We start from the raw sequence: 17503 nt of genomic DNA, 5'->3' as shown, positions 1-17503 counted from the left end.
CTACCCTAGGTGCATAACTTCATCAGCGATGATTTCCCCCTCCCGGAGGGAAGTTTCCCCGGCAGATCAGCTCCGCCAGAGCCCTAGATTGGTCCCGCCAAGGTTCCGCCTCGTGGCGGCGGAGTCTCGTCCGGAAAGATGGCTTATGATTTTTTTCCTCATCGAAAGACTCCATATAGCAGAAGATGGGCATCGGAGGGCCACCAGGGGGCCCACGAGGTAGGGGGCGCGCCCAGGGGGGTAGGGCGCGCCCCCCACCCTCGTGGGCAGGGTGTGGCCCCCTGGTGAACTTCTTGACCTCAATATTTTTTATATATTCTGAAAATGACTTCCGTGAAGTTTCAGGACTTTTGGAGTTGTGCAGAATAGGTCTCTAATATTTGCTCCTTTTCCAGCCCAGAATCCCAGCTGCCGGCATTCTCCCTCTTTATGTAAACCTTGTAAAATAAGAGAGAATAGGCATAAGTATTGTGACATAATGTGTAATAACAGCCCATAATGCAATAAATATCGATATAAAAGCATGATGCAAAATGGACGTATCACCTCCTGAACTCGCTCGTGCATCTGGGACAGCTCTTGTAGCAGGTCGCCTTGAGATCCGGACATTTCTTCCTTGGGACGGCCAGTCAGCATACCTGCAAACATAAATCTTTCAGTTCTAGCCCTCGCCGAATTATAGGGAGGCAAGTTTGAAAAGCATATTGAATATGGCGCCTTGTAGCCTCCTATTCTCCTTGACGGCGTCAGCTAGTTGGGCTCGAACATCTTTTAGTTCTTCGCCCAGTTGGGTATGGGAATCCTGCAGCTTGTTCCTTTCATCCCTGACCCGCGTCAGCACACGTTCGCCTGCCGCATGTTGCCTTTTGGCCTCTTGTTCACCAGCCTGGGCGTCCCTCAGTTTCTCTCTCAGTTGCTCAACTGATTCTGTCAGCAGAAACACAACATTGTTAATATAACTGGTATATGATTATACTTCTTTCCGCTGGGGAGAAACATTACTAGGTGGTGCCTCCTTGGATTTTTCCAATTCGGTGGTAGCCACAGTTAGCTGGGTCTGACATTTTTCCAGCTCTTGAGACAACATGCTATTCTTCTCCATAAGGGCCTAATTATACAATGATCCTTAAATCAGTTGTATCACCTGCTTTAAGTCTCGGGGACTACTAGTGTATGATTATTAAATCTACACTTACCCACATATCTTTTAGATGTTGATCCGTGGCTCTGGCAAGCCCATCCCGAGCAGCTCAGATGTACGCATCGGCCGAGCTGAAGGCATCGAATGCCTGCTTTGAAAAGCCAGGGTCACGGAGAGCGGCCCTCCGGCGATGATGATTCATGGTGCCCTCTACTTCAGAGTTCGTGACGGACATATCGTCTGAATCCTCTACGGAAGGACAGTTTGATGCCACTCCCGTGTCAACCCCCGTCCTTAGGGCAGGGTCTGGAACCTGACTAGTGGAGGCACGACCGGCAGGATCCCCGGACATAGTCCGGCGGACACTTTTCCTGATAGAATGTGGCGAATGGCATCACGATTTGATGTGGCGATCTGGAGATGTATTTTCAAAAAGAAAGCCTCACCTCTTTGATGAAGGTTCTGCCGTATTGTCGTTTACCTTCCTCTTTGAAGAGGTGCTCGGCGTGGGCGCTGCTCTCCTCGGAAATGCTTCTGGTACACGTTGTGACGTCGAGCGCCTCCCCTTTGGAACACGAAATAGTGCGGTGGGTGAGGCATAATAAGGAAACTCTTTCGAAGAAGGTGTCTCTTAAGTTACTTACATGCGAAGCAGGGAGGAGGCCGGGATAATCGGCGATGATAGGTACTTCTGTACCGTCGTAGCTCGTCTGATAGAATATTCCATTCTCAAGCTCCACATTTATGTCCGGATCTTCTTCGAATCCGGGGTCAAGGTCCCAGTTGTGACCCTCCGGCTGGGGGGCAGGGCTATGGATCCCCTCGGTAGCCTTCCGCCATTCCTGTTGCGAGTGGATAGGCTACTATCCATCAAAAATGATTCAGGGAGAGGAGTAAAATGGTGGGATTGGAGCTCACCCAGCTAGGAGGATTATACATGGAAAAACCATCTTGACATTGGAGACGAGTGAACTCCTCCTTCTCCCCTTTCTACAGTTCGGCCAATATTTTGGCCAAAGCGGCGGGGGTTTTCGGACCCTTCCGACCGCAGCGTGAGGCGTCATCTTCCCCATTATAGTGCAACATGGGAAGCCCTCTATATTGGAGTGGTTGGACCCCGGCACTATGGAGATCACCATTACCTCGATTATTGATAATCCGGACTGGGCGAGCATCCTAATCTTGCCCATCAACTGACTGACTTCCGCGCTATCCTCCTCCTCGAGGCTCTGAGGGTGCTAGCTGTGGCGTTTCTTCAACGGAGCACTTGAAAATTCGGGGAGACCCATTCGGACTGGGTCAGGAAGAGCGACATCATCAATATAGAACCATTCAGAGTGCCACTCTTCGGAAGCCTTCTTCGGCGTGCCGGACAGGTATCCGGTCCCGGCGATGCGCCATACCTCGGCTCCTCCCACTTCGAATATTGATCCCCCTTGATTACGAGGGACGAGGGAGAACAGTTTTCTCCATAATTCAAAATGGGCCTCACAGCCCAAGAATAGCTCGCATAGAGCAACGTAACCCGCGATGTGCAAGATGGAGGCGGGAGTGAAATTGTGCAGTTGGAGGCCATAATACTCCAGAAGTCCTCGGAGGAAGGTATGGATTGGAAATCTGACGCCTCTTAGCAAGAAGGGAATGAAGCATACTCGTTCTGCCTGGATGGATTGGGGAAATTCTCCGTCTAAACCCCACCGTTGAAGGATGTCAATCCTGCTCGGACGGGGATGGCAACTTTATTTTCAATAATTTCAAGCCGTTGCATCACATGTTTCAAAGTTAAAATAGTTCCATTAACCAAAAGAGGTGGTGGGCCAAACAAATCTATCATAGCATTATAAGAATCAAAAGTATGGCTACCCAAGAAATTACCTCCGGTAATGGTATCAAGAATATATCTATTCCAAGGAGTGATGCCTACATAAAAATTGCGAAGAAGAACGAAAGTAGATTGCTTCCTAGTAGATCTATTTTGCACATTGCAAATTCTGTACCAAGCATCTTTTAGATTTTCTCCTTTCCTTTATTTAAAATTAAGAACTTCATTCTCGGGAGACAAAGGAGCCGATAAAGGACTAGCCATAACAACGAAGCAAGCGAAAAAGAGGGGAACGAAAAAGAGGGCAAATAAAATGGCAAGGGTGAAGTGGGCGAGAGGAAAACGAGTGGCAAATGGCAAATAATATAATGCGAAGGATAAGAGTTGTGATGGGTACTTGGTATGTCTTGACTTGGCGTAGATCTCCGCAGCAACGGCGCCAGAAATCCTTCTTGCTACCTCTTGAGCATGCGTTGGTTTTCCCTTGAAGAGGAAAGGGTGATGCAGCAAAGCAGCGTAAGTATTTCCCTCAGTTTTTGAGAACCAAGGTATTAATCCAGTAGGAGACCACACGTGAGTCACCTCGTACCTACACAAACAAATAAGAACCTCGCAACCAATGCGATAAAGGGGTTGTCAATCCCTTCACGGCCACTTGCAAGAGCAAGACCTGATAGAGATAATAAAAATAAGATAAATATTTTTGGTATTTTTATGATATAGATTGAAAGTAAAGATTGCAAAATAAAATAGATTGGAAAATTGTATGATGGAAAATAGACCCGGGGGCCATAGGTTTGACCAGTGGGTTCTCTCAAGATAGCATAAGTATTACGGTGGGTGAACAAATTACTGTCGAGCAATTGATAGAATTGTGCATAGTTATGAGAATATCTATGTATGATCATGTATATAGGCATCACGTCCATGACAAGTAGACCGACTCCTGCCTGCATCTACTACTATTACTCCACACATAGACCGCTATCCAGCATGTATCTAGAGTATTAAGTTCATAAGAACGAAGTAACGCTTTAAGCAAGATGACATGATGTAGAGGGATAAAATCATGCAATATGATATAAACCCCATCTTTTTATCCTCGATGGCAACAATACAATATGTGTCGTTTCCCCTATTGTCACTGGGATCGAGCACCGCAAGATTGAACCCAAAGCTAAGCACTTCTCCCATTGCAAGAAAGATCAATCTAGTAGGCCAAACCAAACTGATAATTCGAAGAGACTTGCAAAGATAACCAATCATACATAAAAGAATTCAGAGAAGATTCAAATATTGATCATAGATAATCTTGATCATAAAACCACAATTCATTGGATCTCGACAAACACACCGCAAAAGAAGATTACATCGAATAGATCTCCAAGAGAATCAAGGAGAACTTTGTATTGAGATCCAGAGAGAGAGAGAGAGAGAGAGAGAGAGAGAAGAAGCCATCTAGCTAATAACTATGGACCCAAAGGTCTAAGGTAAACTACTCACACATCATCGGAGAGGCTATGGTGTTGATGTAGAAGCCCTCGGTGATCAATGCCCCCTCCGGCGGAGCGCCGGAAAAGGCCCCAAGATGGGATCTCACGGGTACAGAAGGTTGCGGCGGTGGAATTAGGTTTTCGTGGTGCTCTCTGATGCTTCCAGGGTATGTGGGTATATATAGGAGGAAGAAGTAGGTCGGTGGAGCCACGAGGGGCCCACAAGGGTGGAGGGCGCGCCAAGGGGGGGTAGGCGCGCCCCCTGCCTCGTGGCTTCCTCGTTGGTTGCTTGACGTCCACTCCAAGTCCTCTGGATCACGTTTGTTCCAAAAATCACGCTCCTGAAGGTTTCATTCCGTTTGGACTCCGTTTGATATTCTTTTTCTGCGAAACACTGAAATAGGCAAAAAAAACAGCAATTTGGGTTGGGCCTCCGGTTAATAGGTTAGTCCCAAAAAATAATATAAAAGTGTATAAATAAGCCCATTAAACATCCAAAACAGAATATATATAACAACATGGAACAATAAAAAATTATAGATACGTTGGAGACGTATCAGGGGACTAGATCCGTGGGAGGAAGAAAGACCTGTTTTTGCAGCTACCTCAGCTCACCGTAAGATACGGAACATCTCTCCCAATCACCTTTTTTGGAGCTGTGGGGACGAGAGGAAGCGCTGGGAGCGCTAGCCAAGTTGGAGTGGTTCCTCCTAGCGAGCTCTAAGGATTTTTTCGCAGGGTGTGCAATGGATCTGAGATCTATTCTCATTAAATAGGCACCTCTCTTGTATGGTCAGGGTGGTATGTGCAAAAATACCCCGACCTCTCATATTCGCTCGCCACGTGGAAGCTGAAGTCAGGAAGGCGTGGAAGTTGATGGGCGCGACATTAAATGGAAAAGCCGAATACCGCTCTTTAAGTCAGGGACTTTGAAGTAATCGGAGGGGGAACCCGCCTTGCAATGCCGAAGACAATCTGTGCGCCGGACACCTCGTCATTGAAGTCCGGTTCGGGGGCTACTGACGGAGTCCTGGACTAAGGGGTCCTCTGGCAGCCGGCCTGTTGGACATGGGCTGGACTATTGGGTCATGAAGATACAAGATACAAGACTTTCTCCCGTGTCCAGATAGGACTATCCTTTGCGTAGATGGCAAGCTAGGTGGCCGGATGTACTATTTCCTTTCTATGTAACCGACTTTGTACAACCCTAGTTCCCTCCGGTGTTTATATATACCGGAGGGTTTAGTCCGTAGGGACAATCATAATCAGATAGGCTAGACTTCTAGGGTTTTAGCCATTACGATCTGGTGGTAGATCAACTCTTGTAACCCCCATACTCATCAATATTAATCTAGCAGGACGTAGGGTTTTACCTCCATCGAGAGGGCCCGAACCTGGGTAAACATTGAGTTTCCTGTCTCCTCTTACCATCAACCTCAGACGCACAGTCCGGGACCCCCTACCCGAGATCCGTCGGTTTTGACACCGACATACCGCGTGTTCCGGATGCAGGAAAATAGAAAAACTTCTCAAACTTAGCACCGAGGCATTGTCGTACAATGTTTAGCGATACATCATGCATTTTTGTTCTTGGAGACACATAATGGTTGGTCTAGCCTGAGTCACCACCTGGAAAACCGCGTTCCGATGGGCAGGCGCATTTAGCCCTCGGACGTTCCGCACCATCATCCTCAAAGGTTGTAAATTCATTGTGAGTTCGAACCAAGCCGCCGGCGTGTCCGCTAACATACCTCCACTCCCTCCAGAGGCACAGCCGGTGATTCCCACTCGAATAAGACCAGCATGGCGGAGATGTGCGCATCCGAAAGCGGGCGAGAGAACAGATCCACATACATCCTTAGGGATTCCTCCGAGATGACCTCCCCTTCATGCGCCAAACACAGCTTCCTAATGAGCACCTGATGTTGCTTGGATGCCTCATGATTTGCCAGCCTCACACTCCTTCTTGGCGTAACATCCAATCTTCTTTTCTTCCTCGGGTTGCGTGCTTGCATCATAGATGCACGAGTGGTCAGGAGCGGAAAGAGTGGAGAAAGAGATTTGCACATCTCAGCATGCATGTTCTCCAAATCGCCATGCAGAAGCATATCACCACCAGACCGAGGCGGCGTGACCTGGATCTGCCCTTCTTCAGGATCATCAGCAGCAGTGGGTGCATGCTCTGGCCCGCCCACCTGCTCCACGCTATGTACCATGCATGCTGCATGGGTGCAACCAGCCTCCGATAGGCACACTTGGAAGGTTTCCATTGCCTCCACTTGCCTGGTTTGTCCGCACTCGCACATGTCGCTATCCAACTGGTGAGACAGTGAGTCCAAAGCCCAGGAATCTACAGTAAAGTTGTTCCTCTCCTCCTCCATTGGGCCCACTAGGGGGATACGGCAAGAGCCAATCAGGATGGATTCGCTGCCGCGCAGACCCCCAGCAGGCACCAGATACCCAGGCCTATCCACCTCGAGCGCGCAGCCAATCCTGTCGGCCTTGGTCCATCTCAACATCTGGACCGAGGCAGGGGAGATAGCCTGAATTTGCATCCGCTCCATGGCCGCACATGACTCCACAGGCGCATCCAGACCGATGGGACCCACAGGCGACTCGGGCGAACCCCGATTGGCTGGTGAGACTCCGAAGCAGCAACCGGTCCGAAAGCAGGGCACAGACGCAAACCGATGACATCCCCCACACAGTTGTTGCTGACCGGAGAACGGATCGGATCCGATGCGATTTGAACCTGACGCCCTGTCGGCGGTGGCGCCGCCGACAAGGATGAACCCACCATGCTGGCCGAGGAGTCACCAGCGGCTGCACCACTCCTAGGCCGATGCAGGCTAGAGCCAGGCACATGCTCATCGTTGCCAGAGGAAGGCGACGGTGGCGGCGGCGGAGGAGGAGGCCGCCGCCCGTCGACATCACCAACATCCACCAACACCAGCTATGCGAGAACAGTGATGTCGATCGGGTACCATAGATTCTTGGCATGCCGTCCAGCAGCCACCTGATGTCCGATCCCCTCCGCCCAAAGATTCCGCCTTGGCTCGTCGATGAAGAGCAGCCGACATCGAGGAATCCGTCGTGGCCGATCCGTACGAAGCCAAATCTAAAATCTGCCATGTCCAAATGTCGAGCAATGCTGTCATCCACGCTCACGACATATCCCAGGCCACGCAAGATCACACACTACAAAAAAATACACTTCCGTGATGATACGTGTTTGTCACAGTAGGTCTCTTTTTTGTCATGCATGTACATCCATGACAAATTTATGACAGAATCAAGATAGTCATACCTGTGCTATCGTAGAAGTGTTCCATGACATTACCAAAATTATCATCACGGAAGTGTCCACTTCCATGACGATAAATCGCGCTCACAGAAGTGCTTTCATCAAGGGTGACCGACACGTGGCATCCACCATAACGGAACGCCGTTAAGCTACCAGGTCGGGTTTTGGATCCGATAACCCATTAACAACCCTGACCAATGGGGATTTTCCACGTGTAAAATCATCATTGGCTAGAGGAAACACGTGTCGGCTCATCATCGGGACAGATGTCATCCACTCACTGGACAGAAGGCGCCTATGATACATCGACATGTGGCACGGCCCAACAAGTTTAAATGGGTCGGCCCAACTAGAGACCCACAAGATTTTGCGGACCATAATGGGCCGGCCTAGCTAAAGGCCCACGAGATTTTGCGGACCATAATGGGCTGGCCCAGCTAAAGGCCCACAAGATTTTGCGGGCCATAATGGGCCGGCCCAGGTAAAGGCCCACAAGATTTTTTTGTGCCATAATGGGCCGGCCTAGGTAAAGGCCCACAAGATTCTTGCGGGTCATAATGGGCCGGCCCAGCTAAAGGCCCACGAGATTTCGCTGACATTAATGGGCCGGCCCAGCTGTAGGCCCACAAGATTTTGAGGACTCTAGTAGGCCGGTCCATTAACTGGCTGCCATGTTTTGGGCCAAATGTTGGCTCATATTTGATCCGGTTCATTAATGGCCTGCCACGCTCCGGGCCTAATAGTGGCCCATATGAGATCCGGCCCGTTAAAAGCCTACCACGTTCTGGGCCAAATTATGGCCCAGATCAGGTCCGGCCCTTTAAGAGGCTTTGGGCTCAATTATGGCCCATATCAGATTCGGCCCGTCAACTGGACACTATGCTTTTGGGCCCACTTGCTAAAGGCCCACTTAGTAATTCGTCCTGATATTAGTTTTGGCCTGTTAAGGGCCCGTTTAACATTTCGGCCCTATATTAATTTCGGCCTGTTAAAAGCTCGCCATATAGTTGGGCCTAACTACGGCCCGGTTTGCATCCGGCCTGCTCGCAGCCGATATCTGATTGGGCCAAACAAGGACCCAAACAATTTTGGCTTGTTAAAAGCCCGTGAATTGATTCGCACAATCATGGGCCGGAGTTCATTTCGGGCTGTTGCGTAACTAGTAGGAATTAAGAACAAACCTACTCTATACAATAAAGAAATTATGGCATAGTAACTAAGAATAAACCTACACTACATAATAAAGGATTTAAGGTATATTACATCCACTGGGCATCAAAGTTCACCACCAGTGATCATAAAGCGCAACGAAGAAGCAGATTACAAAAACTGGGCATCATTGCAGCGTAACAAAATAATACCGAACCGAGACCACTTCCAAGAAAGTTCAAGAAAGGTTAGCCTTGCGGGGGAACTGTTGCGCAAGCTGCTGAGCAAGGCTGTGAGACCGGCCTAGCATGTCGGTCATAGCTTCCAGGTGTAGCTGTTTAGCGATGAGGTTCTCTTTGGTGTTCTATGCAACCTTTCTTAGAGATAGGACTTCAAGTCGAAGTTGAGTTGCAAAATGCCTTTCTGCTAGAACTTGGGACTGAAGAAGTCAAACTGATTCAGACAACGAATTCTGTGAGCTTGTCTGACTGTTAGTCTCAAGTAACTTGAACACTGCATCAAGACAAGACTTTGGGGTTGTCTCGCTATCTTCAAGATGTTTTGCCTTCTTTGCTTCAATATATGTTGGGTTTGTCTCACAGCCTTCAGCAGACTTGTGCATGCCATCAGGCATATCACCCTGAAACAAAGTAGAGAGATGACAGGTTTGCACGTGTGTAAACAAAGATGATAATTGTTCTGTCAATTCTATCCAATTTCAAATTAGAAAATAAAGAGTATGTTCAAAATATCAATAGCATAATTTGGCATTGTTCATAATGCGGGGAGCTTCACCACACTAATGGATTACCATGTCAACATAACAAGCGTAGATGAAGGGCAAAGAAAATCATTGTATCTATTTTGGATAATGTGCATGGCATGTTGTTCATATCATCAGGCACATCAGTAAGATAAAACAGGAGATGACAAGGTGCAAACGTGGGCTGCTTCACCACACACTGGATTATAGATCCACAAAAACAAGTATACATATAGGGAGTATTAAGTAATGTGCATGGTATGAATAAGGAATTTGGTTTTACAAGTAAAACTTAGAACTTACGGTTCTTATGAACATGCATTTTGGTAGAAACAGCAAACTAAATAGCAGTAAACGATAGCGAGTATGAGCAAATTAAACAGCAGTTGAGGATAAAGGCTTTAGAAGGACTCACTTACATTAACAGTTAACACCGGCTTTATAATGCCCTTCTCCATGGCAAGGGAAGGATAACTCAAGAATTTCAGCACAAAATCTTCTTCATAAGCATTGCCTGTACTCTACATTTTGTAGAGAGTAATTATAGATATGATAATATTGGAAGGGATAGAGGATAATGAAGATAAGATGCAGATTGATGCTACATAATCAACTGCCAATCCCTGGAAGTACAAGCGTTACAGGACAAAATGTACTGACAAGAGCAATGGGCTACACTTCTGCACTGGCATTCTCTGTGTATTCTACTTGTTGGTAAGATTAAATATAGATCTGATCTTTTTTAGTAAATGGTGGGCGAATGAGATAAGATGCAGAATGCTACAAAATGAACCAATCCCTCTTCCCATAATACAAGAGTGTTTTGAACACTGGTGTACTGTACAAAATGTTCTTATATTATGGGACGGAGGGAGTAGCTGTTAATGTAAGTACAGTGATAGACCACGTTCAGTCCTTACAAGAGGACTGCAGAGCTAAACCTCTTCAAAAGCATTGGGTTGATTCTAAATTTATGTAAGAGTCCATACGGATCTTATAATGTCCACCAAATGGACGATTACGAGGCTAACATGTGCAGTGATGCTACATAATCAAACAGCTATGAAAGTAAGTATGGTCATACAGGGCAAGAGGTACTCACAAGAGCAATGCAGTGTGCAGTATAGTTGCGAGATTCTGTGGTCCCTTGAGAACGAGTGTTCTTCTGCTAACAGTTTTCGTACAAGTGAGACATTAAGGCAAATGCAGAAATGTAGTTCAAATTGTGATGTGATATCATAGACAGTACCTTACGCTGCAGCCGAGACCAATGTGTAACAAGATTATTCCAGTCACCGTCGGATAAATGTAGCACCGGATACTTTACAGAAATTTCGTTCAGAGGCTTGCCATCGAAGTGCGCTTGCCTCAGGTAGGAATGATACTTCATCGACGAGTGCTTGAAAAGCGCAACCAACCCTTGCTCGTCATCACAATCCAGTTTGCGCCTCGCCTATTTAAAAGAATGAAATCTTGTGTCTTCTGTCAGCAGAAACATATGCAGTAATGATCATGAATAACATTAGTACATTACTTAAGCGTAAGTTGCGGAGGAAGACTGGAAATTGTTTTGTGTCTGCGGTATAATCTTTCCATGAAGGCAAGATGCACACAAAGTTCCTGACAACAACATAAGCTTCATCTTCTAAACTAGGAAGAAATGGAACAGCGGTCCTATTTGCTGCAATTGGGGATCTCTCTGGTTCGAAAAGGGATTTGGCAACTGGATTTGGTCTACTCTTTGCTGGAATGGGGGTTTTGCGCCGTACAGCTGGTGCTATGTCAACTGGCATAATCATACTGTTTGCTGCAGTTGGGGTCTGCTGAGTTGGGGCATCAGAAATGATCAGTGTAGTAGGGCTAGAGTCTGCTAGAGTTGGGGTATTTTGTGGGTAAGGTGATATTGCAACTACACCTAATGGGCTATTTGATTTATCAGGCGCCACTACCTTTTCCAAATACTTTGCTTGTGCTCCTCAACGATCAGCAATCGCCCTCTTCCTTTTGAATGTCTGATACACCAGAACAGCATTTGAATGGATAAATATGGTATGATGACAGATGGAATATGTACTGAAAATGGATAGGCAGGGCGTATTCACATACACGATGTGTAAACTAAGCTAATGGCAGTTCAACAACTTTTTATAAACCCCTGCATATGCAAAGTTCACCTCCCCAACTGTGCTGACCAGACCACACATAGAGATACACACTCGAGCGGCGAAGATGCATTTTCGAAACTAATTTAGGAACATTTAGCTGACCAATTAAACAACTCTGTTTTAATAATATCGTATTCGTATTTGAACAACTAAGCTTGTTTAGCTTGATGGGTGGAGCAGTGTTATTATGACACGAAGCATGTATTCTGATCGTATAGTGATCATAAAAGGGGGAAACTCTAAGCATATATTTTTTAGCAAAAGATGGTTTCCCCTTTGATTTCTATTAAAGAAACCACCACGGAACCAACATGATCAATTAAACCCTAAGCATGATCAATTAAACCGTATTATGGTTATGCCATGGCAGATTTGAAGCTCCAAACTGCAGAAATGATATTTAGCATCCATTGTTTGCTTCAAACTAAGAACTAAATTCTAAGAGCTGAAAAGAAACTAGGTAACCAAGTTAAGATCTATTTTCTGGTTGACATCAAAAAGTTGAGGAGATATGAAGTATCACCTCTCTTGCGGTGCCGTGTAGGCATCGGGGGTGCGATGGCTGTCGGTGGCGTTGAAGCAGATCTACGATGATAGACGGGTGCATCGGGGGATAAGTCCCGTTGCGGTGGAAGAGAAGGTCGTGTGAGCGGCCCCGGCAAAGAGTACGACAGCGCCGATGAAGTGAGAGGACGTGATGCAAGGCTATTGGTCCGTCGCCGTGGATGAGAAACGTCCATCTCTAGCAGTGGACGACGCGGTCTTGGTAGGCGCTCCGGCATGGTGGAGGATGGTGGTGATGGATGTGCTGGAGGACGACGGCGATGGATGGGGTGGCGGAGGACGGAGACTGGTGTGGGAATGGGGTGTTCTAGCGCGGACGGTGTATGCATGGGAAAATGGAGGGAGAGGTACGGGGAACCATGTTTTTGGGACGCGTCTGTCTGAAATATGGGAAAGTTACGAACTTATCCCCCATTTCAAATTTGGACGTCTCGTCGGTTGGGGATAGGACGGTAATCTCGCATCTCCCAAATATTTGTCGGTAACTATTTCGGGCGAGGAGGGGGTGTTTTTCCGCCCACGGTTGGCGCCCACGGTGTATGAACGGGGCTGACATGTAGGGCGGTTGTGTCACATCTGATGGAAGTTACACATCTGCCCCTATTTAAAATATTAGCCTACATCTATTTCGGACGAGGAGAGGGTGTTTTGCCGCCCACCGTGTATGAATGGGGAATGGAGGGAGAAACAGAGGTCTTTTAGACGAGCTTGAATCAAATGAGTTTTGCCACCCATGTTTGACACCCACCATGTCGGAATGGGCTCAGAGGCGGTCGTGTCACGTCTAATTGAAGTTACTGACCTACCCCTATTTAGAGCAGTGGAAATCGGGCCGATGGATTGTCCGTGTAATGGGTAGACAGTAATTCCATCTTGGCTTCGGGCAGCCGATGTGGGAGTGGACATTTTGCTGTTTCTTTCGAGTTTTGGGACAATAAGCATCCACGTTTACCCTGGCAACTAAATTCGAATCCATTTTGTATTCCTATATGAATCTTTTTAAATCATTCTATGTGTTTTTATATATCTTCAAAAGGACGACAAAGATGTATTCCACTGTCATATATGAATATGGTTTACAAATGCCGATACTCAAATTCAGAAACTAGAATCCAGTTTAAGGTGAATTCAAATATTTGGAACACTTCATGTCCAACTCAAATGTCACACGCAGCATAATGTGTACTCCCATTTAGATATGTACACAAGCGATGTATCAAGATTCAAATACCGAGTCAATCAACCAAGAATGTACGGAACTAACAGGCATATAAACACTTATAGAGTATATGGATCAATAATATCAACTAACATACATAAGCGAGGTCGCTGTACTTTTTTTTAGCTACAACAGCATCCTTTTTTTAGCCAGCATCATGGCCCTTTCCGATGCGTGCCACTTATGGTCCATCTATACTACTATTGCTGAATGCACATTCAGCCTGATTGGCATATTTGTAGGTCTGGCACAGCAATCCAAATGAAATGTCTCCAAGTCTTATCAATTAATACAGACTTGTGCTCAAATAAAATTACAAACAAAAAACAATTATTACATGATCTCTAAAACAAATGGTTTGATTGATTACATGAACAGACAACACAAAGGTTATTCAACTATGGAAAGAACATTTCACCTATGATTTACCAAGTAGGAATTTAATTTCCTTTTTCCTTCAGGACCTTAACAATCTGGTCAGTCTCAGCTTGCTTCGTTTTGAAATCCACCAAATATTTAATGGTTGTCTTGAGTACTGCTTGTGATTGTGTTGTTTGCTTCCTCAACATGTCAACTTCATCTCTAAGTGCAGAAGCAGAATCTCTTTCTACCACTAGTTTAGCCTCTAGAGCATCAGCAGTTGGCAATTCATAATGCACGATTGGGCCGGTGCCACTACTGTGGGATGATGCAATGTCCATGGAGACCCCGCTCTTTGATCTTGGGCTAACCTGTTTTGCCATTAAAGTTCCGATTGGATTCAGAAAAGTTGAAGTTAGCAAAACATCTCAACTGGGAGTTATAACAGCAAACCAGTTAAACAAACAAGGAATTAAAGAGTTTCAATTGGATGCTGAAAAGTAGTTATTAACATCATTGTAACCCGTTATTGCAGCAGCAAAGCAGTTAAACAAACAAGTAGATATTTAAGTTAAGGCAAACAGGTAATTCTTAACAGTAAGTATCAAACACATAGATAGGCGCAGTCTACAATATGATTAACAGGTTGTGCCATTATGTAATCAGTAGCAAACTAAATTAAGCCAAGCAACGTAATTGAACAATTTTGCAATAAGTGGCTAACTAAAATTTTGAGAAGCAGGTAACTGAACTTACGCTAGTTCTTTGTACAGGCACACTTCAACTTCTTTTTCGCTTACAAGGTTGTACGAAGGAGTCCATGGCATCAATTCCTTGGATACACAGTCCCAATACTTCTTTCTTCCCACACTGCATGGTTAAGTCGAATGGTTAATCTGGTAAGATGGTGCGTCCTTGATATGTTATATGAGGACGTGTAGTCAGACTAGTTGTAGCCAAACACATCACACTGGCTTTTACTGTATATTTCATGCGATTACTTTTGGCATATCGAGATCTAAGCAATCTACAATAGGATGAAAAGACTGGCATCCTTCACATTATTGGCGAACTCAGTTCATAGAAACAAGCAATTCAACCATTCTGTGGGTAAATCGAAAGCGCCACCGGAATATTTTTCACTATCCAATCATACACGCAAAAAGGGGCGACGCCACCATGGGGCTGGTATGGGCGGCCGCCTCAGGTGGCTGGAAAGTGTGCACCTAGTTTGAGTCATCTAGGTTGGCCCATGCTAGTTTTGTTCGTCCCAACGCACGAGCAGGCAATGTAAAAAATGAAGAAAAATGTTTGAATTTGGATGGGCCAATAACATAAGTGCAAGGCAGGCCCTATAGCAGGCTTGCGGCCCAAGCGAGAGCCTCCCATATCGATCGACAGCAGGAAAAATCCCAATTCACTCGCTCCAAACTCCAGTCTGGTTCGCTCCTAACCTAGCCGCCGCTAGACAGACCGACACAGCACTTCCTCGCACCCTCGTTGGAGGGCGGTGGCCGGGCTTCAAGCGAACGGAAGGACAAGAAGATGAAGATCCCACCCTGGGTGTACCCTGCGTGGGAGGCAGCGGCGGCAGCACGGGCATGGCATCGAGCTTGCGCAAATGGACAGTTGCAGCTTGCAAGAGTAGGATGCACAACGAGCAGGTACATCACATCCCTGATTATATCTAATTCAACTCTTCAATTTCTGGTCAATAGTTAAACCTGACGGTGTTGTAAAACTGCTTGTATGTAGGAATCTATGAGAAAATGAAACCAATTTCTACTTATTTTATAACTCCCCCAATCAATACTGAACTGACTGAATCTGATGTATATAATCAAGTTTCCGGTGAAAACATACAAGCTCATGTTGTTCTTGAGCCTGAAGTGTCTAATGAACAAACTGCTAATGAAGGATTTGATGCAAACATTTTACATGCTCCTGGTGATGAACATATAGTGTCTAATGAGGGATCTAATGCAAGCATTTTGCAAGCTCATGGAAGGATTTAGTGTCTAATGATGATCTACTATGTTGAGAGAGACAGAGATTTGCAGGCATTGATGACAAGAAAATTATAGTGCATTTTCATAGCTTGAGGAAACTACCAGAAAGTCCCCGTATCAAGACAACATAGCATAAATATTTTTCTAATCTGTTGTTTGAAACTATTGGCATACTTGTGCAGGATAGATATATTGATATGCAGTTTGCGCACTGGTTATACGTGCAATTACACTTCGATATTTTCAGCCAGAGAACAAATAATTCAAGCAGGTACAGACCATGTTTGTAGTCCTTGTACACCATGTTGCATTTTGTGTTTTTTGGTGCTTGCATCATTTAGTGTTTATAATCTGAACTACTTTGGATCATTAGCTGGTTTCCAAAGTGCATGTAGCTTCACATTTCTCAAGTTATGTTGATTTCCGGAGTGCAAGTGCCTTCATATTTTTTAAGTTAAATGTTCGCCCCTGGTAACTTGAATTCATGGATCAGGCACTGCACACAAATCATACACGAATGCCAGTACGAATTAAATGAAATGCAGGGACTTACGCTAGCTCGTTGTACAGGCTCACTACAGCTCTGCTTACGCTTGGGATGTTCCATGTACAAGTCCATGTTACCACTTGCTTGGATGTGCAGGCCTTGTGCTCCTTGCATCCCCCTCTGCATTTTTGACACGGCGAATGGTTGATCAAATAAGAGGTATCGACCTTGATGTTGTACCGGAGGACAGATACTTACAAGGTTATACGGGTGTGTAGGATGTGTACCAGATCCCATAGCGTCGTCATGCTTCGCTAAAATATGGATTTGCTTGTTTCAGATGATATCTCCAGAAGAAAAAAGAGTTAAGGTCAGAGTTGCATAGGCGTGTAAGCTAAGAGAGCAGTGAAAGGATATCCAAACATCGTCGGAACAGTGCACAAGGGAGTGATGTGTGGATACCTAGTTCGGGCCGGCGTTTGGGCATGCTCGCCTAGCTAGAGTGCGGGTCATTTGAGAGCCGTTGAGGGTGATGCACTGGTGTTGGCTGGCCGCGCACGGATGAAGATCTTGAGTGGCAGCGAAGCGCTACGATGCGGTGGACGAGACCGTTGGTGAAGCCCCAATGGCCTCAGGGGGCGGAGGTGCCACAATGTGCTCGGTGAAGTAGCCCCGGTGAGCTGGGAGACGGCGTCGGTGAAGCACACCTGATGCGATGGAACTTGGTGTTTGTGAGGCACATCGGTTGCGGCGGCCGACGTTGTCAGTGGACCACCCGGTGCAGTGGACGAGAGCATAAATGAGGTAGCTCCGGTGCGGTGGTGAAGCGCGACCATCATCGTAGCCGTCCAGCACAGAGGTGGGGAACGGTGGGGAAAGAGACGAGATGAGGGGCGATTCGAGGGTTGGCGGTGAATTAGGATTTGACCAATCTGGGCGCGGAAGGGGACGGTGGAGAAGAAAGATTTTGCAGGGCTGGAATTGGGGCCGCCAGATATTTCAATCCGAAACGTGGAAGCGCGAACTT

This window comes from Triticum dicoccoides, chromosome 1A, assembly GCF_002162155.2.
Source record: "Triticum dicoccoides isolate Atlit2015 ecotype Zavitan chromosome 1A, WEW_v2.0, whole genome shotgun sequence".
Taxonomy (NCBI): Eukaryota; Viridiplantae; Streptophyta; class Magnoliopsida; order Poales; family Poaceae; genus Triticum; species Triticum dicoccoides.
This window is presented reverse-complemented; position numbering follows the sequence as displayed.